This window comes from Corvus moneduloides, chromosome 7 (genome assembly GCF_009650955.1).
Source record: "Corvus moneduloides isolate bCorMon1 chromosome 7, bCorMon1.pri, whole genome shotgun sequence".
In the NCBI taxonomy this organism is placed as follows: Eukaryota; Metazoa; Chordata; class Aves; order Passeriformes; family Corvidae; genus Corvus; species Corvus moneduloides.
Window position 1 is genome coordinate 26866562 of NC_045482.1, and position 25305 is coordinate 26891866.

The window sequence follows — 25305 nt, forward strand, 5'->3', positions numbered from 1 at the left end:
GAGACAAACGAAAAAGAAAAACAGGGAGATGTTTTATGTAATGAAAGATCCCAATAAATATATTAGGCAAAAATATCTTTTGAATGGATCCCATCTGGTTCTCTAAGACAATATTTTAACCTGCAGTGGGGAGGGGGTCTGTCAATTGCAAAGATAATATTAAGTAGAGCAAAACAGTAAGGCCTTTTTCCTTCAGTAATAGAAAGAAAAAATAAGTTTCACCTTTTCTGAGCACTTTGGGTACTTCAGCATGTGTTCTTTTTGGGGATTCTTTGCAACATGTCATTGTATAGAATAGCAAATTGAGGAGCTGTCATTTTCATCACAAACACATCATTTTACTGGAGGAAAATAGGGAATCTGGATGTAGTACTGTGCAGTAGTTTTCTTGTGTATTAGTGTCTAATCTCACAAACCCTTAGTGGCTCACAAAACTTTAAAGATGACAGTTCAGGAAAATGATTCCTGCCTGGTACAGTATACTGGGAGAAAATCTGTAAGAACATTTGGGTTTACAAGCCAGGGATATCTACTAATGCTGTCTTTGAAAGTGAGCGGGTATCTTGCTATGTTTTAATTTTATTATCCTCTTTTTGGTAATCCCTGTCCTATTTCAACCTGAGCATGTAGACCAGGAGAGGTGGCAGAAAGCGGAAAAACAGTATAGTACTGTCAAGCTGTCATCAGATGACCTTCAATGTACCTTCCTGCTTTTCAATATACGGTGCTACACTCCAAAAAAAAGCCCTGCTCTTGCCTTCTCTTTGTCTAGTGGGTTCCATCCTCACTTTTAAGTGAGGAGCCTGGGCAGATGGATTTATCCATCTCCACATTGCATTCCATTTTTCCCAGACCTGGATACAATTTGGACTTTAACACAGCATAAGCAGCTAGTGGCTCGTGCAGGGTTAAATCCTCACCAAACCCGTAGGTAATGTGTGACTAGACAAACACCTCATGTTTGTTGAAGTGAAACATTATTGTGCAGCTTCTCAAAGTCATGGGTGATTTTCTACACTGTCAATCTAAGCCGGGCTTTAACATGATAAAGAGCTCTGAAACTGCACTCCTATCACAAGTTGAACACACTATCAAAATCATTTTGATCCAGTTTTCCTATCTCATAAACAGCTGGCATTTGGCATGGCTGAGTGGATGGAGACATTTCTGAAATGACTTTAATGACCTCATAGTACATCTGCAATAGATGAAACTTAGCAGTTAATCATGATTGAAGCTGGCACCTGAAACAAAATTCTAACGTCAGCTTTGCATTATGGTTGCAGCAATATCTTCTAGAGATACAATTTGGAAGCATTTCTTCTCTAATCTCAAAGGAATACTAGCACCATAAAATAATTGCTTTGGAATAAATGGATTTACAAATAGTCTGTGCTGTGTGTGGATAATTCAGGTTCACTGTTCCTATTAGTGTTCTTCTGAGAAGCTCAACTTCAAGCTCTACACGTGCCCTTTCTCCTAGTATTTTTCTTGGATTTTAATTGTATCTGAGAGATCAAATTGCACTAATTGAAGGTAACTCTCAGCAGCTGAGCCATTTCATTAGGATGGCATCACTACAAAGGGCGAGGGACCGAGAGGATTGGTGGTGACTTGTGCCACTTATTTTGTCTTTTGACATTAAAGACTGTGATTTTTCTGGGTAACATTTGTTTTCTAAGTGCATTTATTTTTGTGAACAGACTTAATAATATTCCTTCAGATTATACTATTTTTAATAATATCTATGCCTAATTAAAATTTGATAATTTGATAAATATGACATATATATCCATATTTTCAGAAATTAGATCTCATAGTTGCTTTACCTGATATTAAACTTGTCATATTAGCAGGTCTTTCGTAACATTTTCCATGTGCAGTTGTCCATCTTCAACTTGGGAAGCAATAGTCTATCCTTATTGCTATGATAACCTCTCTTAATATACATTCTACATTGCCCAAACTGGTGAACACTTCATTAATGTTCACAGCACATTCTGAGCATTACAGACATTAAATCACTTTGTTGGAGAAGTCTCTGTCAGTTACCATAATCATTTACCACTTTCCAAAAATTTTTTCAGAAATATCCTTTGCAATTTTAAGACTTGTGATTACCATTATCTCATTTTCGATAACTCGACTTGTGAATCTGTTTTGGCTCCTTTACAGACAGATATTTTGAAATATCAGGATCATACTCTGCCAGTAAAGAAAACTTCTCACATAAACATATTTTCAACTTATTCACTATACTGGACTCATGTTGCATGATTTGGGGAAAAGAAGGCACGTTGTTTTCATTGTAATTTTAACCTCTTTTCCTATTTTTTGTCTGAAAATGTAATATGCCCTCAAAGTAGTTTGTGACATTTTGAAAAATACCAACTATTCCTTGATGGCATTAAAAAACATTCCTTCAAACAGGGCAAAAAAAAAATAACCACAAAAATTTGAGGGATGAAAAAAACTTCACAGTAAAAAAAGAGTTTAAAACTTCAATCCAGTTATTTGAGAAAAGGAAAAAAGGTAACCTGACAAACTGTGCTTTCATTTCCAGAAAATACTGGATACCTAAAAGGCTTTTATGTTAATGGAGGAAAACATAATACTAACTCATAGCTGGAAGCAGAAACAAGAGAAATTCACATGGGAGAGAGGTGCATTTTTTAATAGTAAGACCAAATAAGTTCCTTAAAGGACCAAGGCATTTCCCTCCCAATATCTCCACATCAGACCTGTGTGCCTTGCTGGTTTGTTTGCTTGTTTTACCTTTGATATCTACTAATTATGCTTCAATCCCATATTATTGAGCTCAGTACAGATGCCCCCAAATCAAAGCTAACAGCCTGTGATTGATCCACCCAAATGACCACATTTTCTCTTTTTTTTATTTACATTCTGTGAACAGATGACAATTTGACTAGAATGTTTTTCTTTTAGGGAATTTAGGCTACACAAAAGCATCATAAATACAGTGAAGGGCCTAAACCTGGAAAAAGCTGCACAAACAAAGTCTGGCAGTAGTGGAGTCAGACCAATGGAGTGAGATAAGCAGGAAGGATGGCTTTGCCATCCAGAACTACAAACTGGGAAAGTTTTAAATGGCATTGCTGAGATCAAAGAATTAATAAGCGTCTGGCAGCCTTTGGTTCTCATGGCAGGTGATGGCAGAACCTGATGGATGCTCTACCCAAGAGCATTTGGTCTTAGAGCTGTACTTTCTTCCTTCATAATTAGACCATATTTCTGTGCGGTTTTCCCTCAGTCATGCAGACATGTTCATTTATGAAAAGGAGGTAAAACAAAGGCAATGAAAGAGCTTGCATGCCCTGTTCTGGGCATTCTGAAACAGAGCTCTGGGCACTCTGAATCTTTGCAGAATCATCAGTAATGTGGCAGAAGGACAAAGAGGACCTGCCGGTATCTGAACTGTTGATTACGCTGGTGACAATTGCTTTTATATTTTGTTGATGTAATGGTTTGCATTTTCCTCTCAGTCAGACACCCACAAAAACAATTACAATTAAGCTTAGAAGACAGATTTTTTTCCCCATTAGATGGGAATAGGTCTGGAGTCAGATATTGCTCCTCATGCTTTCTGGGAAGCCTTGCTTTCTCCATTCCCCTTGTAGATAACATGTAAGTACTTGGCATTCAGGTGCAGGGAGAGGCAAGAAAGGGAGTAAAATTCTGGGTATCAGACTCAGAAAAGCAGCAGGAAATGGGGCAAAAGCTAGATCTCCCTACAAAGGACCAAACACTTCCGAGCAAAAGTAGAGAGGAAAATTACCGTGTGAAAGAGGAAAACAGACTTGCTGGCTGCAGAAATAGTGAAAAATGGGCAACAACCTGCACAAGCTTCCTTTGTAAAAGCCACTTCCTAGTCAAAGCAGAAAAAAAAAAGATAAAATATCTTCCAAATGAGACTTTCAACATAATCTCATCTGCCAAAAGCTATCAATAGTTCATCTGCAAGGAAACAAAATGAAGGGACATTTCCCTCTCTAGTCTTAGCTGATGGGAGAAGTTACCAACCTGCTTCTATCAGTCACTCAATTTGCATAAGTGACAGCAGAGATCTGTGTGGTGGATGTAAAGTTTCTTCACTGATGGCAGCTTGCTGTCTTTATTCAGCTTGCTTTAAAAATACATGTGCATATATATACATATACTTACATGTGTGTGAGTGTGTGTGTATATATATGCATTTATATATATATATATGTGTGTGTATGTGTGATGAGTAACAAGATCCAGTTAAAGAACATTACCAGCTTTCAAACCAGGCACTCATAAATAGCCTGTTTCAGTACAAAGTTTGCTTGTTCGGAAATATTCACACAGATCTGAAAGATGTGATTTTGAGTGTCTGTCAGACTTTTCCTGTGTCAGCTTGGGTAAAATGCCAAGAGAGGAGTTCAGGTGCCTAACCAGGCCTCTAGTGCCATTTGAGATGCAGGTAAGAATAGCTTTGGGTGCCTAAAATGAAGTTAGACACCTGCTTCTGTATCTCTCCTCATTTAACTCTGTGCTTCAGCAACACATTGCTCTGACCTCAACCAACAATTTTCTCACCAGCAATTCCCAATAATCACCATAGTATGTGACACCATTCAGCCATGATAGTGCTGTAAGGCCCTTTAGGCACATTGACCTCTTTATGCATATGAATTCCTTTACTTTAAACCCTTTACTCTTTTTTAATTTTTTTTTTCTTCAAGATGACCTATCTGTCAAATAAATTGCTGACATATATACAGGAAAAGCAGAATTTGATTTGCAGAGCGTGAATTGTTCCTGAGCAAATGCCATAGTAGAGATCAGAGGTTTCCTTCCAAGTTTCCTGTTGCCTAATCATGTGGGGTCAGGTTTGTTTAAAAAAAAGAAAAAGGTGGGGAAGGTGAGGAGGGAAAACCTCTTAATTTCAAACAGAAAACTGATCTGTAGAGCCAGATATTTTATTCATATTCACATTATCAGGATACTCACAAAAGCATAGCGAGATGGAGTTACACATTTAAATTCTTTTTTAAGCAAGATTCAGTTTTTATTTTTTTATCATTTATCATTATTTATCATGCCATAGATAAAATGTTATTCTTTTTCCAGTGCTATGTCTAGAATACCCCCACCTAATTGTAGCATTCTCACAGCAGCCCTTCCTCATGAATCACCTTGGAAGAAGATAACATAATATCTGCTCTTTGGCTCCTAAAACACAGCTGCAGCCTTCCAGAGAAACCACACCAGCAGTGCCAATAGACTGAGAACAGTCCAGACAAAAATGTGACTTTTTTTAAATAATAAATGAATAGGGTCTGATCATTTATTTTTGTCATTATAACAGCTTGTGGGAGCATCCAGGAAAAAAATAAAGCAAGCAAAGAACACTAAGTGGATAATTAAAGTTCACGCTGAAAGAAATGTATCAAGTTGCAAATGGTACGTGAGAGAAATCTTGTGGAAGGCATCCATGCTGAAAGCTTCACTGAGGGCAGCAGAGTCGTCAGGAGAGCAGGAGCACTTAGCCTTCACTGAAAGACTGGGCACTTCTCAAACCCAGACAGTTCATCCTGGCTGTAGATGTGATCCCCTAAGCCTCTGTTACATCTAAAGCCAGCTGGAGGTCCCTCCAATTACTCTTGTACATCGTGAGGTTTTGGTGAAACCAATGAATTTACCAGTTATGGAGGCCATAACGTGAGGAGCAGGATTCACTTAGAAGGAGCTTTGGAAGTCAAATGGTCAGAAACACATAAATCAGGAGGAAGCCCAGTCAAACCCTTGTTCTCTGCCCAGAAGTAAATTGCAGAATGCCTGCTGGCACTGGAGTGTTCTAGAAAACACAGCTTTGGTGATTACACAGTGGCACATGTCAGCTATTCAGAAGGGCTGTACGTGAGCAAGGGTGACCCAAGGAGCAGTTTGTCCTTTCTAACCTGTCAAAAGAAGCTCCCTGGTCAAGGAAAATCTCTAAAGAGGAAAAGGGGATGGAACCATGACAGGTGGCAAGCAATTGCACAGACAGACGATGAGTCTGATTTATGCCAACCTAAAAGAGCAGTGTTTGGACTTCAAGTTAAAATTATATACTATTATGACAAATATTTTTATTGCAAAACAGCACTGTCTTCATCATTTTCATGCCAGCTATTCAGATTGTGTCTTCCTTTTTTTTTTTTTCCCAGAAGGCTATAATTTGCTGGTGCTTTCATCCTGCTGAAATTCAGTCCTGCTGTATTCAGTGTGTGTTTTCCTGCCTCTTTTAACACTGGCGTTAGCACAGATGTTTGCTGGAACTATTGACTTGAATCTAGTTTTGTTTACTTATTGTGATTACACTGGCAATTCTCACTGGTTGCAAGATATTTTCTTCAAGTATGATGAGACTTTTGTCCTAGGAGGAGACTCCTGGGAGAACATTTTCATAGTCTGGAAAGAGGTCATCTGTTTTTAAAAAAGGAAATTATCATTTCTCTCTCTTTACAAGGAAAGAAGGCATTGGGTTTATGCTTAAAAATGCCCTGGAACTCAAAGCAAGCAGTCTCTGCAGTATGCCCCTAGTCAAGATGTATTAATACCTTTGGCCCTGGTTAAGCAGAGGGCCGAAGCAAGTTACACATGCAGAGAAAGTCAATGTCTCCTCCAAGATGGTGTTGAGGACATCCCAATGTTTGCTTTTCACACAGCTGAATGGGAGCAGACTCTCTCCAAAAATATAACTTTGCTTGTGATGCTGCATTTCTGAAAAGCCTGAGCATTGTGTAAATGCTGCAAGGAAAGGAGCCCATGGATGCTATCCATTTGATTCATGGGTGAAATAACAAATAGAAGGATAATTTGCAGTGGGTATTGAATGGTGGTTTTTTCACCAACTTTGTAAGATAACTCTCAGGTGATCTCTGAAGTTTCTGGATTCCATTATAACTCTCTTCATTGAAATACATTTGTTATTCTCAGGCCTAGCCTAATGAATTATCCAAATCTTTCTGAATGTATTTGCTCTGCTCCTTATTATTCATATTTTTCCCATTTATTATTTTCTGCAGTGAAAATCTAACTTTCAAATCCCTGCTCCAAATCACCGATCTAAGCCCATCATCTTAGTAGCAAATCAAGCATATATCAGAATTAATGGTCAAAATCATTTGCTGTATGCTGTACTTCATTTTTCTGTTTGTTAACTTTTGAATTTACACATATAGCAGTGGCTTGATTTTCCAGCCTGAAAAACTGTAGGTGTGCAACGAACCTGAAGCTGACAGACAGTGAGATGTTGCCATACCTCCTCAGGAATGGCTTAAGATCAGGCCTACCTCTGGAGGGTAAAAGTCTGGATCAGATTTTGGTAGCAAGGATGTATTTTCATGCAAGTCAGAGTTTAGAGGTCAGGTAACCAGTTCTGAAATATGCATGTCAATTTGAATCGTCTTCCACAGTTTTCTCAATCTTGGAAATATGTGGATGATTGACAATAAGAAAATGTTTGAAAATCCTCAGCCTTTTGTCTTCCAATTTGGAAGTGAATTTAAATTGTGATCTGATTGTAAAGTACTGAAATAGAAATACAGAGATGAAAATTCAATATCTTGCTCAGTTACACTTTTGGTATGTGACTTTGAATACATCACTTAACCTGTGCTTTGCCTCATTTCTCAGCATGAATAAACCTGGTCTATCAGTAAAACAGGCAAAAAGCTTAAAAGTTAAAATGAGGTAACAACAGAGTTAGGTAGACACTCTGCATCTGCTTGATGTCTAAGCCACTGTGGTAACAAAGTCACCAGCTGGCCAGACAGTTTTGCAGGAACACTCTCAAGGGGACAAAAGGCCAGCCAGGTAAGACACCTTAGGAAGGAAATGGAGGAACCTGAGCCATTTCTTGCCGCGGACATACCTGCAGCAGATATTTGCTGGCTCAGCTATCTGCCTGCATCTGCTCTTGCAACACTCAGACAAGGATGGAAGAGAGGAGATCCAGAAATATTCCCTGAAAGAGCCCTGGGATTCAACAAAGACACCAAAGAACAACAACCTGAACTCACAACCAAGGCAAAGCTGAATGTGCAGAGCTGGTTTTCAAGAGAACCCTAAGCTTGAAGCATCTCCAAGGACCAAGTTTTCCATATCTGTTGAGCAAAATCAAGGAATCTGGAAAGTTTGTGACATAACTTTGCCATCAAATGGCCTCTAGCTTCCTGTCTATCAAAGCCAAAATCAGACCAGACATACAAAATATTTTCTGTGACAATAAAATAAGCTCTGCTCCTCATGCAATGCCGTTCTCATGCCACATCAAATTGCTTCTTGCTTCGAGGACTATCCTTCTATAGAGGACTATCCTGTTGTCGAGAAATTACACAAAAAATATGCAGAATGAATTGCAATTAAGACTAAGAGAAGGATAAAACAGTCCTTGGTGCCATTTCACAATCTTCATTCTGGTAAAATGCAGCTGTCACTTTTAGTCACTGCCTTTCCCACAAGTCTGTGTTAAATATTAATGTTCAGGTACAGTCTACCTGATTTTTGTCTGAAATACAAGGGCTGGCAGCAAGGAGACCTCGGAAAATGGTATTAAATGAGCTATAAATAGAGGTCACAGAAAAATTCACAAGAAAAACATGTCAGGCATTCTCTAGAATAAAACAGAATGTTCTCTGTTTTTCATCCTTTCATTTGAAGTTAGTTCTGCTTCGCACTGGGGAAGTGGGGTTTGGAACTAGCTGACCTACACAAGTCCTTTCCAAACAAGTTGTTCTAAAATTTCATTATTTGTAACTTTGCTATTAATTTTTCAAATTAAAACAGCCAGTGTGAGTGAACACAGCTGCCAAGTTATTTCACTAACTCATGCTGTAGCTGCCTAATACTATACTTTGTCAAACATAACAATATGCAAGTACAGTTCTTGAAAGTTATTCCATGTTCCTACTTGCACTGTGTGTGATATAGAGGATAACATTACATGAAATCTGTAATGAGATTTGTTTCCATTATTCTCCAGGGTAGTCACTAGATTTTTTGAGCTATTTCTCTCCCAGCATATCTTTTTGATCCTGCAATTTATTTCAATCTTGTATCATTATTTTGTTTTGTGAATGTCTCATCAAAGAACCTCTCTGTGTGTTGTCCTTTTGTCCATATAAAATGCCTGAATGATAGTTATCTATTTGTGCTCATTTTGCTCTTTACTCCTGCTCTAAATCTTCTCTACTATGTTTTACTGTATCCCACTTGTTTACAAGAAGTTAATAACTTATATTAAACACCAAGGATTCTCCCTCTAGCAAAATTAAGTTACTTGATATGACATTTTCCAAAACAGAAAGAATGGCGAAGTGTCAAAACATCACTGAAAAAGAAAGGGGAGTCAATATCTGCCTCTTAGCTGTGCTTCTGAAAATCTGCCCTCAGGGAGTTGAGAGCATTGCAAGGTCAGGTCTGATTGCATGTGTAGACTGTGCTGAGCATAAGGTCTACGTAATGCATATTCATAATTTTACTTCTCAAATCCTAAGCATACAAGTCCTCAACTAAAATTGGCAGGCTTTCTGCCTCCAACATGTAAAGAAGATGTATTTTTTTCTTTACAAGTGTTGGCGCTGTCATTTACTAATGTAAGACTGTGTGTGACACTTTGTCAGTCATCCTCTTTTACTTGAGGTGCTGGGAGAAAAATAGCTTGATGATGAAAAAGTGTTGCCTAAACTCTCTGTGACCTGCAGGTTCATTATATTGGTGTTAAAAAGTCTTTAAACCGGATGTGGAATCATTAGCTCCTCTTGAGAAACGTGGCCTTTGCACATTTGTAGTAAAGCTAACAAAATATTAAAGCTTCACCCATACTGAAGCCACAAAGGACTTCTGCGGTTCTGCTGTTTAATAACAGTATTGCTGTTGAACATCCTGCAGTCAGTGGGTAGAGAAGAGGAGGCAAAACATGGTCCTGGAGACAGCACAAAAGAGAAGAGGAAGTTGGAAAGCAAATGCCACAAAAACAGTGATCACAGCCTTTCATCTGCATCTGCACTTTAATTTCCCTATCAGTGTCACCTTTGCATGATATTGTGGTCCTGTAAATACAGCTGGCCAAAGAGCAATTAACTCCACTTGACTCTAATGGAAATGCAAGGGCTGGGAGGGTAACGGGAACCTGACAACCAAGATGCCACCACCATACCATCTGATTCAAACCCCTATGATCATTAACCTCTGCTCTGTCTCCCAAATCATCACAGACAGCACAGCACTTCAGCCTTCCAGGTCCCCCAGAAGCACTACTAACACTGTAAACATCAGTACATTGAGCCATCAGACTGACAGCACTTTCCCAGCAGAAAAGGAAACCTAATGTATGTTGACACATGATGGGCACAGGAGCAGTGGCGCAGCCCTATGAGGATTGCACATGCCATTTTCTCCCTTTCAGAACTGTTGAAACCATGGACTGCCCTTGCCCAAAATGGACAAGTCTAAGCCAGATGCTGTCAGTTCCTTTTATTATTGATAATGCTTGAGAGGGCTGAGCTTTGAGCTTTTTTTAGTCTTCTTGTGCAAATGAAAATGGCACTTTTTTTTCTAGTTGTTTTCTCCACCCCACACTGCGCAGTGATGGTCTGAATGTACGAGAGGTACCAGTCCCTGCAAGAAATACCAGGAACACAGACATGTAGGTAAGACTTTGTAGAATTTCTGGGGGGCTTTTTTCTTTCTACTTAAGACAACCAGCAAGTGTCAGAGCAAAATAAAATTCTGTGTGGGCATCCTCAGATCAAACATGAAATATTCATGCTAATGTAGCAACCTGCTGCTGGGTTTTGGAGGGTTAGTTTATTTATTCATTAACTTATTGGTTCTGCTTTTTTTAAATAGAGTTAATTAGGTCTACCAAAGACAAAACTTAAGTTGTTTACCTGATGAAGGCTTATCCTCTATTCTACAAGCATTTTCTTCATGTTCCTATTACTCTTTGTTAGAATTCAAGCTGTTCTCCTGAGATGGTTAAAGCAAGTTAGCCTGACAGGCAATAAAATGTTTGCAGATACCTTAGCAGTCATGTCCTGCAATAGTTGTCACCAAAAGCAATTTTAAAGGCAAGTGGATGCCTAAAAATAAACTTTTTTAATATGGTTTTTTTTTTTTTTACAGGAGTTGAAATGATCACAGTTGGAAGCTATATTATGCCTGAACTACAGCTCAAGTCTAAATTTGAGCCAAAGCAAAAGCCTGAGTACCAAACTGTTATTAAATACTAGAATGACATGGAAAAAACTTTACAAAATTTCTCATGGCAAATACTGTACTTCCCATGATATCAGATTACTACTTTCTTTTTCCTTGCTAAAAACACCAAGATGAAAACTATTGGAGATGAAGGACTAAATGTAACTTCTTTCCATTGATCAAATTTGCTGTTGCTGTTATCATTTACCATCAAAACAAAGAAAGCACAAGACACATTTGGGAAGCATGATTAATTTCTGTTGGTGGTTCTCTATCTAGTCCTCAGGCAATTTTGGTTTAGCTTTTAAGACAGTCAGTTGAGATTTCACAGGTTCCACCTAAGGCACATACATATCCATCCATCATCAGAGGAGCCTTTGAAGAACCAACCTGCTGAGTTTTTCTTAAAAGTAAACTGTTTGGATGATTTGGTAAAGCACTGAACATCTTTAAATGGTGATTTCACCGTATGGTTCCTCTGTCAAATTAGAGTTGATTTTCAGCCCTGGCATGTCTCATCTACATGGATCACAAGTGCTTTAGAACAGTGACTGTCATTCAGTGTGTGCTCAGAGTCCAGGGCATCAGATCTATGTGTGAGTGGTGGGACACTATGAAAGTACTAACAGTAGCAGAGCCGTGGTAACAGCTGCAATTTCTGACAACTACAGGAGAGAGCCAGGATGCAATTTCTGAAAGCTACAGGACAGATGAGGATGAAGGCCAGTCTTCTATGTCTTACTCCTACAGGATCAGAAAACTCCTTGGTAGGGCAACTCTTTGGGTAACCTTGTTTGGGTAGCTTTCATAATAGAGGAAATTAAAAATGAGAGATAAAAATGGGTTTGGCAGCTGTGGTCATAAAAATGCAATAAAAATTAGAATTGTGCTTGCTGGTATTGTCCTGTGGAAATTGACAGACAAGGATCGCATGTCTGGTCATGCTTCTCTCACATCACCTTACACAAGCATTGACATTTCTGTCTGACTCAGCTGTTAGGACACACAGCAAGAAGCATCAGGGCTGTGTGATTTGAGCTCCTCTTTCCCAAGAAGGTCCTTCATCAGGACCCCTCCTGATGAAGAGCACAAAAACACACGTGATGGACCTTTTTGCTCTCCTACCTAGAGGGAGAGCCAGCCCTGAATCAGGCAGTGTTTATTGCTACCAGTAATAACTGCATCAAATTGTTTGGTTTGTGGTTGTTTTTTTTTTAATTGAGTAGAATTTGGGGAGAAGTGACTTCAGACTGAAGACATTGTGTCTGACAGCCAGTTCATAAAGCAGATCTCCAGGATGGGCATAAGTATCATCTGAGGAGGAGTTGACAATGGAAGCACACCCAATGTGTCTTCAATATGAACTTCTATAAAAAGCAGGTCTGTCCAGAAAGAAAGTGTCAGCTCAGCAAAGTCCTTCACATTTTTAGCTCCCTTGCAAAGAAATAACAGGAAGGAAGTGACAAGTTGCAGGTACAGAAAACCTACCTGGAGTTCGCAAAAGGACTTTTTAGGACTGGAGCCAAAATCCTTGGATATTAACACCCTGCTGATTTAATGTTCAGTCAATTGCTCTAATAAGCAGTGACCTTCAAATGGTTGCTTTGTTTCTCTCCATAGGCAAACTGTGTAGTTCCCTGCCTCCCTTGCCTCTCCGTAAGGTGTTGCAACACTTTAGGTTGGAAAAAAATGTTTGGGATTGGGAATCTTGGAATTATTTTGACCTTGCATAAGCCTGGTTCCTTCAGATGGAGTTGAGTTCCTAAGGCTGCTCGTAATTTGCAAGGCCACCTTTATTTAAAGCCCATCTGACCTCATTTATAGGAGAAATTCTATTGCAAATTAGATGATTGTGTGCACTCTTTCTGTATTACTCAACCTTATAGTCAGCCTAAGAATACAAGCCTGGAAGGAAGGACTCAAGTGATTTTAAAAAATCTCCTCAGTGGGGAGAACAGACTCAGCTTCTCTTTTGTCACATAACAACTTACAATTTTTCACAAATGACTAAGCTCAAGTCCTTAAAAGTGCAAAGTGCCTTACTGTGCTATATACAAAATGCCTACATACTTTGGGGCAGCTGGGTTTAAGTCCCTCAAGCCATTCCTCACCTATAATATAAGTTAATAACATCTTCCCGCTTCAGCAGACTGTGCCAGAAGCAGTTCATTACTGCCCTCAGGTGTGAAACCAGCTGCAGGCACAAAGCCACTGCCATAAAAGAGTGCAGCTGGAGCAACAACATAGTGTTAGAGAGTGACAACTTGTGGAGGCTGTTAGGTGGGCTGGAAGATTGTCAGCGTGGGAGGGCAGGAGCAGTTGAGGAAAGTTGTGAGGTTTCCTTCGTTTTCTGTGAATACCAGGTTTCTAGGTCAGGATTCAGAGCAGGGTCTATAAAAAGAGAAAAGGAGCAAGAAGTATTACGGATTGGAGTGGAGGGAGTGCTCATGCTAAGCATGTCGTTCTGGGGTTGAGTTTAAAAGGTAAATGGTTCTGCTGTCTCCCTGCTGATTTTTTTTTTTTTCTGGCCACAGAATGCCTGGTTGCATTATGCCTTAGCCACAAACAAGTGTCCTAGATACAAGTGAAGCTCTTTGACAAATAGTCTGAGTTGCAAAACTATTTTCCTCTTAGTTTGTGCAGGGAAACTATTTCCTGGCCCGTCACAGAAATAACTCTGCCTGCCTTGACTTTTCCTATAGTCATCTCAGAAGGGCTTGTTTTCTCTTTTTGTTTATAAAAAATACGAGAAATAGTTAAGGCTCTTTTAAAGAGCCTCTATGGGAATTTAAAGCGCTCACAGACAGAATGGAACATCTCTCGGCTTTCAAGCTGATACAAGTAACTTTACATTCCCCCTGTACGTGCATTATGCTCCTGGACTGAGCTAGTGGTCACTGCTTGGAGTTAAAAATAAAGTGAAAGAATATCATTAAGTTACTGGACATAAAAACTGTTCAGCAAGAAAAGGAATTCTTCCTGCCTCTGAAGAATAAGACACTTGGATATCTTGGCTACCAGCAATCCCTGAAGCAAGTGACATCGTTCCTTGGCCAACTATTGCTATAGCTCCTTTGTCTCAGTTACAGATGAATGAAATATTATCTGAAAGTCTCTGCTTCACTCTTATCCTTCAGAAAGAAGTGAAATTATATGAGTGCAACTAGAATGCTGTCATTTGAAGTTTACAACTTCAACATGGTAGGCACTGAAGTACAGAATGCAACTCTTTTGAGAGAATTTTTTTTTTTTTAAGTAAAATTACATGTTAATCAGTAAGTTCTTCTCTTAAAAAGCAAGCTTGGTGTTTTGCCAGCTAATCAGTGGTGTTCACTGGGAATGTTGTAGCAAATGTTTTTGCTGCAGCACAGCACCTGTTTAAAATTATCACTTTCATGGAAATCTAGCAGTCTAAAAACCATTTCCATGTTGGGGATGTTTCTTTTGGTTCAGTAGGAGAACTCTGAATGAAAATTTGGGTACTGAACCCAGAATAAGTAGGAAACTGCAGTCTTTCACATTCCTTCCCCTAAGCTGAAGATGGTAGAGAGGTGTTCTGGTTCTTCAAGCTCAGAGATTGAAACCTGAGACTCCCATGTCTAATGGGAGGGGGTTTTTATTCATATGCTCTCTGGATTTTATTCAAACTCTTTCTTCCCTACCTCTTCTGTCAAAACAACTGTTAAGCACTTTCTTGAAAAGTTTTTCCTCTAACATGCAACAGAAGGAACACAAATTGATAAGCTTTCATGTGAAGTGTTTTTCCCCAGCATGTTCCTATAAAAAGTGGTGTATCTGCAACTGTGCCATTTCTTACAGCAATCTCGTCTGGAGGTAAATCTGTGACCTCCCATGCCCATTTCACTATCTATGAGATTTGTCTCATGAAAAATTTTTGGAGGTGTCTTGTACCTGCTGTAGCATGGTTTTTGAAAAATGCCCCTCTTGTATGCATATCTGTTCCATTTGTTGGCAAAGCCACTTCTCTTCAAGCCTTACCCCCATCCATGAAGTACCTCCATGCCTCAAGCAAATAAGCATATTTTTGTGCTCTTCATTCATGTTGAACCACAGGACTTTCCTTCCTGTGAAAAAGAAAGAGTCACCATGCCCTACTTACTGTTAGTGCACCATAAAGTGAGCCTGCAGCTCCAGTTCCTGTACATTTCACTGTTAACTGTTTCAAGAACCCACTAAAAAATGATTACAGACTTTGAACAGAGAGAGCCCTTCCTGGCTGCAAGAACCAAAAAACCACAACCATCTGTATATAATTTTCCCTCCGCCATACATCCATCCAGCCCTTCCATTTACAGAGAGATACTGATATTGATTCATTCACTTCCAAGAAATTATGGTTATTCAGTGAGCTGGGATGGGTCCTTTAAGCCACCTGATTAGGTAATCTACTAATAAGTCGATTTGCATTGCTGTCACTCACCAGTAACAGTGGGTCAGTTACTGTGTGCCTGCATTGGCATTTCATCCAAAGGACTTTCTGTTTGGGGAAGAGAAAGGTTTTGAAGGGATGATGCTTTTTTTCTTGATGGCATCACATGGCCTGTGTGTGTCAGAAAGATGGAATAAAACCTGCGCCCCAGGCTGAGAGTCTGTTCAGCTCTGATTATGTGTCTGCTGACCTTTAGTACAGTAGGGAGTTAAGTTGCTCATAGTCTACAGCAGCAGCAAAAGAATCCCTGGCTGCTCTCCAGCCCAGGCTGTACATGGGGCCATGAACAGCAGCTGCTTCTTCCAGAAAAGTGAGGTGCAGCTCTCAGGATGGAAGACAGTGAACAAACCCCTGCCATAGGGCCATCCCACAGCAGCACCTCATGATGTCTCTACAGTCCATTCACAGATACATCTTGTGGATGAGAGAAGGGAGAAATAATTTCCCATGGGAAATAGATTGTTTTTATTGGAATGTTCTAGTTGTTGCACTGTATGTAATTAAAACTTAAGGAGTCTCTCAGAAAAAAAAAATACTTCAGGATCTCACATTGCATAATGCTGAGAAATTACAACTCTAGTGTGGGATGCAGAAGACTTCTGTGAGGTTTTATAGCAGAAAAACCTGAGCCATTTCTCATCAACATAAGATTTATATCACATGGAAGGTAAAGATCAGTTACTATTAATTCATTCAGGGAATAAAAATTATAAATACAGCTAATTTATTATATCGATGGATAAAATTGGAGACCCACTGACAGTGCAAAAAATTTTGTCATTGAGCTGAAAAGGAGTGGAGTGCCAAGCATTTTAAATATACATACAAGCTCGTTTAGGCAAATAAAGCAATTATTTGTCATTCATATTCAGAGAATAAACTTGCCACTTAGCTCTCCAAAATTTTTGTTGCTATTACACTTTTGCATAATTTATTGCCAATTTTGTTTACATGTGCTGTGTTTGAAAATGAAGCAGCATGAGAGCAAAGAACATTATGGTTTGCCTGTTAAAGAAAAGAACAGAGTGTGAGGAGGCTTTTTTATTTCTGCTGTATTAAAAGTGATAAGTTAAATACAGGGAATGAAGTGCCTTTCCAGACTTACATAATAAATATAATATTCATCAAGCCTCCTAGCTAAATATTGATCATTAAACTCCCACATTAAAGACCAGTCTGTGCTCACTTACTCCATAGGAAGGAGTCTGGGGGTGGAAGGAGTAGTTTCTGAAAAGTTTGTGCGTTTTCTCTCTTGCAAGTGCTTTCTTGTGCTGATAGAGCAAAATACCAGGAGGACAGAAATTCCCCTCAAACACTTTCTTCTAAAGAACTTATAGGAGTTATAAATGGATATGTCCTTGCTGTGAAACCTTCAGGTGTGCCTGGGCCCAGCATAGAGGACGGTTGTTGAACAGGATACTGGAGGAGCCCTGGGCACTCCAAGTGCTTTCCATCCCAGCCTATCTCCATGTAGGGGTCCATCCCAGCACATCCCAGGTCTTCATCTGTGGTGTCATCAGCACAGCTCTGGCAGCATCACCAAGTGAACAGCTTTGTGGAAGCAGAGATTCCCCCTCTGTGGGTTTGCAGCATGAAAGGTTCTGTCAGCTCAGCCAGATGTCTCAACAAGACACCCCAACAAGGGGACTGCACTTTTGGCTCCAGAGTCGTCGTCCCCGCTCCCCCCCCCCCCCCCCCCCCCGCAAAAAAGGGAAACTTTTCCATTAAAAACTGCTTTCATGTCTTTCTGTAGTTGTGTACCCAAATAACATACAAGTCTACTGAGTTGTTCAGCTCTGCAGACGCAGAGAGGGAGAAATGCTCAGAGCAGCACGTTACCTTTTTCTGTAAACTGAGCATGGAAGAAGATCAGTGCCTCTGTCATGTGGTGATCACACACAAACCTGTGCACCACAGGAGGCACGGATGGGGGTATGGCCAGAGAATTCAGGGAAAACTTTATCTTTCATTGAGGTCAACAAATGTTTCTTACAGGCAATGGAAATCAACTTGCAAAGAAACAAGTCCCTTGAAACAAAATTTCCCCTTCGGCAACTACAGCCTAGCGCACAGTGCCTTTTGCATAGATGGGCTAAAGAAATAGGCACAGGGACGGAAGATGGGAGATCCTGGCAGAAGCACTGGTGGCCAAAACACACAATTTTCCCCATCTGTTGTGCCATCAGTGAATTGAAGGCCATACTTGTGTCAGAAGGGTGCTGTTCTGTTTAATTAGGTAATGTCAGGACTGTGCTTTGATCCTATAAACATCATATAATTGATAAGTGCCTAATTACTGACACCCTGCACTGCAGTGGGAAGCAAAAGGGTATCCCTTTGATCTCCTGTCCAGGCATCCAGACCAAACTGCTGTTCTGACATCCCTGGATGAGTATTCAGGCCCAGTTACTGAACCCTTGAAAAGCATCCCTTTTCTCCCCCTGCCCATCTGTCTGCATGGCCCCATGCCCTCCTGAAAGCATCCTGTGTTCATGTTAGGAGCTCACAAGCGCCAAGAGGAGAGGGAGGTGAGTGTGCATAGCCAGCAGTGCCTTTCCTCTGAGATCACTTTGTCAGGTGACAAATCCATGATGTGTTGGCTGTGGTGGGCAGTCTTTCTGTGACACCTGAGTGGCAGTTTCCAGCAGAAATATGCTCCCGTGGTGGTGTCTTCTCTAAGAATTAGGAGCAGTAATGACTTGCAAAGCCTCATTTGTATTAGTCACAAATTCTGCACCATTAGGGCCCAGTTTGCAGTTTAGCTGGTCTCATTTCCACTTGAGCAAAGAGCCAGGACAGCCTTTTTAATTGTGTTACTGTGATACTGCTGCCTAAATAGGAGAGATTTGGATATCAGCTGAACCACTCCAGAGCTCTTTTGACTGAATGGACTTCAAGGATTGTCAGACAAAAAGTAAATACGCCAAGTTTCAGATCTATAGTGTAATGTTGTTTCAGCACGAGAAAATAATCTACACAGTCACAGCATGGATTTCCATCTTCCTCCATCAGTCAGATGACATTGTGGTCTTGAGGCTACTGCTGCCCTTCAGCATTAAAGGCAATCTGTGCCTCAAGCAGCAAATACAGTCCCTGGATCAGTGCCCAGAGATGAGGCAGCCAGGGGCCAACATCATGGTAACAGTAAAGAAAACTGTAGATTAAATAAACCCAGAAATGGAACCAAATAGTTGCTTTCTCTGCAGTCCTTAATCCGGGGCTGACTCCAGCGAGCAGGGGTGACAGTGTGCACCAGTTGGATGTTTCTGGCCTAGCTGTTGTATGTTTTCATGTTCCTCCTTCCCCTGGCACCAGACAAGCACAGAAGAAAGATGCCCAGAAGCTGGGAAAGGAGATGGCCAGTCAGGTGTGATCCAAACTGGGTGAAGGAAGCACTGGGGATCAGCAAAAATCAATGCAGATGCTTTGCCGGATTTATTTCCCTGATCAAAATACTGGAATGTTCAAGCTGAGTATATTTATAGTTCAACTATTGCTAACAAGAATAACTAGCACCAGAAAAACATGGCCATCAGCAACCAGCCACTGCCAACTCAGATAATTCCCTCATGCCACCTCTGATCTTTAGCAATTGTTTTATGAGTTTGGAGAACTGGGGATGGTATGACTCATGCAAGTAGAATTTTTTTTTTTCAGTCTAGTGTTTTTGCCAAGAAAAGCTGGACAATCTGAAGCAAAATATTTTAACAAGTAGTAGGAAACAAATGAGACAACTGTGATTTTAGGAACAGCTTCCAGCCATCCCAGAGATCTGTATGGCTCCCACAGCCGGTGTGCTGAGCCCCACCAGCTGTCAGTGAGGAAAGGGAATGCTGCAAGGATCCCGAGCACCGCTGGGTCCTTGCGAACTGGCTGTGTTTTCCTGCAACTGGGCCTAAACAAGAGTGAAATGAGGCCTAATAACCTTTCTAGAACCATAAATCTGTTCTATTCTAATTTTCTACCGAGAATAGCAATAAAGCAATAAAATGTAGCCCAATGGTTTAAAATAGATAAACCACATCTCACTGGTGCAAAATCATTATAGTGCCTGACCATAAATTCTTGCACCAGTCTAAGATGTTTAATGAACTTGAGTACTTAAATTTAATATTGGCTCAGCTTAATCTCAGGTGATATTAATCACTAATTAATACTTTTTTGGGGGATTGTTCATGCAGAAAGTATAACAGCTCTAATTACCGCTTGTTTGATAATGTGCCTTTATCTCTATTTTAATGGGGCTACCCAGTTTATTTAGATGCAAACATCTAAGGATTTTTACATCCCCAAGAGCAATTGCTCTCTTAAATACTTTCAGTGATACAGTTACTTTAAGGCAATAAGCAGTGCAAGAGGAGCTAGCATGAAATTACATTATATCTCCAGAGCTTTGTAGTTATATAAGAACCCTTGGCTTATTCTGTTAATTAGGGGAATATGTTTACTGCAGATTTTTGAAGATATTAGTTATTTTCATTCGTTTAAAATTCTTTAACTGTCATCTATGTATACTATTTCTATTAGTAATTCAATCCAGGTGAGTATGGTATTTTATGCATTCCTATCTTAACCAAAGGATGAGCAAAATATAAAACGAAGAAGATTCAGTTAGTCAGATGTCATCCCAAGATCCCACACTGTAAGTATATATACATTTTTACATATAGATATATATAAATGTATGTATGTATTTTTATACTAGCTGCACCCAAGAAGCATGTGAACAAATTAACATTTTATGCCATGGATTTGCTACACTAAATCTAGCAATTTTCCAGTTGGCTTATTTTTGAAATACTAATATTTCTAGCTCACATTAATTTATAAGTGTCCCTTTAATGTAGAATGTAGTACTAATTAGAAATTTCCGAATATCAAAGGGAAAAGTCCTCTACTTATATTTTCTGAAACTGGATAGAGGATAGCATAATGCACACTTAGGTAAAGTTTATTCTTGCATTTAAAGGACTAGAAGATGGATTTCTCTCTTGCTTTCCATTATTTCAATTTCCATTATTTCTGACAAAAGCTTAACTGTTGAGTCTTTTAAGCTGCTTGCAAAATGAATTTTATATATGTATATATGATTAATGTGTAAGACCTTCAGTATTTAGTTGTTTACTCCTCCCTTTCTCTGTGTGATCAGGTCAGGTGCAAAAATACTTTGCTTCAGAAAAGGTGTCTGAAAATTAATTTATTAACATTCATTAGGCACTTGAAATGTAGCACTGGAGTGCAAAGCATTGCTATTTTCTTTCTTTACATTCATCAGACTAAATTGGATTAATCAGATAGGAAAGGGTAATAAAATATTAGCGCTTGTTCTTATCTCTCAGCCTCCTCCCATCGGTTATAAACGAGAACACTGGATGCTACCTGCTGCTGTGATGCAGCAACATTTGAGGCACTCAAAATGAGGCTACCTTCTCATTTTGAGGCAGCAAATGGTAACAGAAAGACCTTATTTTCTCACAAAGCTCCACTGCTGGCCAGCAAAAGAGAGAGACCAACTGTAAACCAGAGGCATTTCCATTTTTCTTCATTTTTCTTTTTTTTTTCTGTGAAATCAATGCCTGTGGAATTTTGAAATTCCCTCATAGCTGCCAAACCTATTTTTCCCCCTCAGCCACACATCTGACAAGTGAAACCTCCGTCCCCCCTTGCCTTGCCCTTTGCTGTGTGGAAGGGTAGGCAGCAGCATTTGCCCTGCTGAGGCGTGGCTGCTGGCAGCACCGGGCTGACGCTGCTGTGACCTGCCAGCGTTCCTCTCTCCTCTTGAGGGGTGCCATCACCTTGACTAATGTGCTGTGAAACTGGCGTTCAGTCCTGCTGCTCACCTCTGCCTTCGGGTGCAGAGGAGGATGACACTGCCTCCAGAAATGAGCTTGATCTTTCAGGATACTGGAAGAGAGCTGGGTGTCACATGAGATCTGAATTAGATTTTTTTATTTGACCTGTCCCTGCTCAAAAGAGCCCACTCGTAGTGTGAGAGCTTTCTCTCTATGTTGACATTTGTTCCTGTATGGCTGTCTTTCTACAAAGCCTGTTTTTATCACCAGTCTAAAGTGATGTCCAATCAGCTTTTCAATTTTATAAAGAGGATTTTCCATAGGTCTTTTGTCATTCACATGTGGTGAAACACTTTAGATGGGGTTAAATCATAGTTTTCTTCATTTCATTTCGAAGATGAGCACAGAAGGGTAGTGTACTTTTCGGGCTGCTTTCAGCAAGTCCTTTAACTGATGAGAGGACAGAGACAAGTGAGGGCACACAGAGCTCAGTCAAAAAGTTAAATGTACCTCTAGGATCCCAAAAGCTCAAAAGAGACAGACAAGTGTATTGCAAGTGAACCCACAGGAGCACAGCCTATGGGGTACCAGAGGAAGCAAACAAGGTTCCATTCATCCAGAGGACAAAAAAAGAGTTGGACAGCCATCTATGGCTTAGATCATGGCATCTTTAGAATGAGTATTTTTTCCTTCGAGTGCCATATAAAAAAATTTTAATTTTAGTTTTTCCTCAAGGCCTCCAACTTCTACTTCCCTATCTGCTTTCTCTCTCCATTTTGCATACACAGAAAGGAAAATCAGCTAAAATACTCATTCTTGCCTTCTCCCTCTATGAATATTTCCTTGAGGTATTTTTTAGTGTTGGTGTTCCTATCTCAAGTCAAATAACCCAGGAGACATCTGGCCATTCTTCAGGACTCTCCAGATGTGTGCCACTGCCTCAATTTCTGTATCTCATGTTCTTTGTCTTTCCATCACATTCCTCTCAGAAACAGAAACTCCGTCAATCCCAAGCCTTCACAGGGAGCTGACTGCTTCCTTCCTGAGCCCCACTGACTTTCACTGAGCCCACGGCTCTTGCACTTTGAGCAGTCCATAACTTTTGTATTTTTAAAATGATTGGTCCTCCCCATTTTCTTTTAACAGCTCACAGCAAGCATGAAACTCTGTGAGATGGTCAGCGGGAGTACTGAGCTCATGTAAGTAAAAAGAAAGGAGTAACTTCTCAAGCCTTCCTCTATCTGGGACCAAATCCCTTGAAGATGCACAAAAGCAATATTCACTTTTAGTGTGGAGGGTTTTTCATCTTCACATACTCCTCATGCTTCCCAGGGCCCTGTTTTGTTCTAAGAATCATTGAAGTCAGGTTTGTTCTTTGGTCTGTGCCTAAATTGAGATCCAAAAGTCTTGAAGCAATCATTCTGAGTAAGAGCTGTTAACTTCAGTCAGCCAGGTTAAAGTGAGATGAACTGCGCAGATCTTGGTTTTGGAATAGATAAATACATTTTCTACCCACAGCAAGCCATGAATATCATTCATTTCCACAACATCTTCCAAATATATTTGTGAGGTCAGAAGTGAAAAATTATATTCCCACTATCCCAAAAAAAAAGTGAGAATTTCATCTTTTAAGAAAAGTTTTCCTTACAACTTTGAAATACAGAATCTTCAAGACTATTAGGAAAATATTTTCTTTCAAAGATCTTTCAGTTAAGAACTCATTTGAATTTCAAATAAAACACTGAAAATAAAGAATCTTGCTGATTAAATATGTTGTTCATCCGGGACAAATCAGATCAGCTGTAGAGGACACCAGACCTAATATCTCAACCAACATATTCCTAAGGCCAAAAGTGTGTCACAGTCATTAAAATTCACAGTGAAAGCTGGAGAAATTCATGCCATGATTATTTTATATTAAGCCTATACATTCAGGATGACATAGGACCATGCTTTGAAACAAAACTCCTCAACCATATTTGAAGTTCAAAAAAGAACACAAGCTTTTATAATCTAACGATTTACAGTAATAAAGAGTTTGAAAGACAAATTATACTGCTGTCTCACTCCTGGTTCAAGAAACTCACAAGTTTCTAGCAAATTCATCAAGTCTCTGTTTTTAGTTGCTACTATTTGCTGCTGAATTATCGCCAGTTGCTCTGAAACTTTCTTCTCCCCCAGAAGTTAAAGAGGTTGTGTTCCAATAGGATCTTCCCCCAAAGAACCTACATTCCCTCTGGAATGGTTTCTTGCAGGGAATCTAACATGCTAGGAGAGCAGAAACTCAGGATGTTGTAAATGCCATAAATGGGAGCAATGCTGCTTTCTTACTCGGAGTCACATCCCAGTTCCAGCTAGTCAGGGGTGTCCTCATTTTCCTGGGGACTTCTGCAACCAGAGCTCAAAATGTCATCTTCCATGGCAAATAATCATAATGTGACCATCTCACATGTTTTGGAACACCCTCTACTCCTCTTCCTGATGTAGAAAAAAGTCCACTACAAAGTTCAAGGCAACCTTCCTTCAGGGAGTGAAGTCTTCAGGAAAAAATGTCAGCATGAATGTAAAACTGAACAAAATTAATATTAATCCTTCCCAGTCTCCTATGTTTTCATGTATCTCCTCATTTCTGTGTGTGGGCTCTTTTGTATTGTTTTTTGAAACAGTGTTTTATAATTGTAAAGAAAACCGACTTGGGGCTAAGTGTTGGATCATTGTCTCCCATGAACTTTTTCATTTGTACCTTGTGCCCTCTAGAAATTGAGCCTTGAAGTCTCAGACATTGATCTTTTCTTTTCTTTTCTCTTGTCTGTATAATGCATGTTGCATCCTATTACAGAAACAAAGGATGCACGTTTGCTTTTATCTGCACTATGGAGTCAAAACACCACTGCTCATTGTGAGGAGCATCGTCAGCAGTGGTCTCCTGCCAATTCTCCTCCTCCAGATTCATATTCATTTGTTAGGTCTAATTAAAGACCTGTGGTACAAAGAAGCTTAGGGCTGCTTTACATTCAAGCTCCTCTGCTTTTGACTGATAGTACACCTTTTGTGTGCAACATTTTAGGTTTGTGTAGAAATGTCTTACAGTGACAGATTGCTTTTGTACTTGCTGGCTACTGTCCATTTAATTTTCATTATATGTTTCATTGTATACTTCAGAGAGAGTTTGCTAAAGGTTTGTAACTTGCCGAATTTACAATGCGATTTGGAAGCTCTGGGGATGGTTGGGAAAAGCCTGGTATCTTCCATCAAGTTGTCCTACAGTAGCTTTAAAGAAGCTGTGGAGCCTGAGCAGATAACACTAATGTAAAACATAATGCAACTCTTTCCCTCTTTGCAGTTCGCTCCTTCTTTTCCTCTCTACTATTGCACAAGAGTATTCCAAAGAGGAAATACATTGTGTAAGGACTTGGAAATACGTATTCAAAGGTCAGCCTGGGTTCTTCCCAGGCCAAAAATATTCTGGAAATTCAGTTAAAAGCCTTTTTGTGATACTTTTGTCTTGATTACCTTAAAAACCTGATCATGGTCAAGGCAGCCTAGAAATTGGCAGTCATCTTTCAGTTTTGCATTGCCTGCAGGTGTCAGAAATAGCCCTGACCATACTGCTGGAGTGTTGCAGGTTCAACTCTTGTTCCACAAAGAGGTTTTGTTCTCTTGGAACTACATATTTAAAAAATCAGTGCAATGGGGAAGGGAATCCAAATCTATTGCTTAAGATTTTCCTTTTTTATTTAATCACTTGCTAGGTGAGCCCCGCCATGACCAGGTAGAATCTAACTCTGAGAAAAGGAAGGTTGTTTTAAGTCTTTCAAAGAAAAATAATGT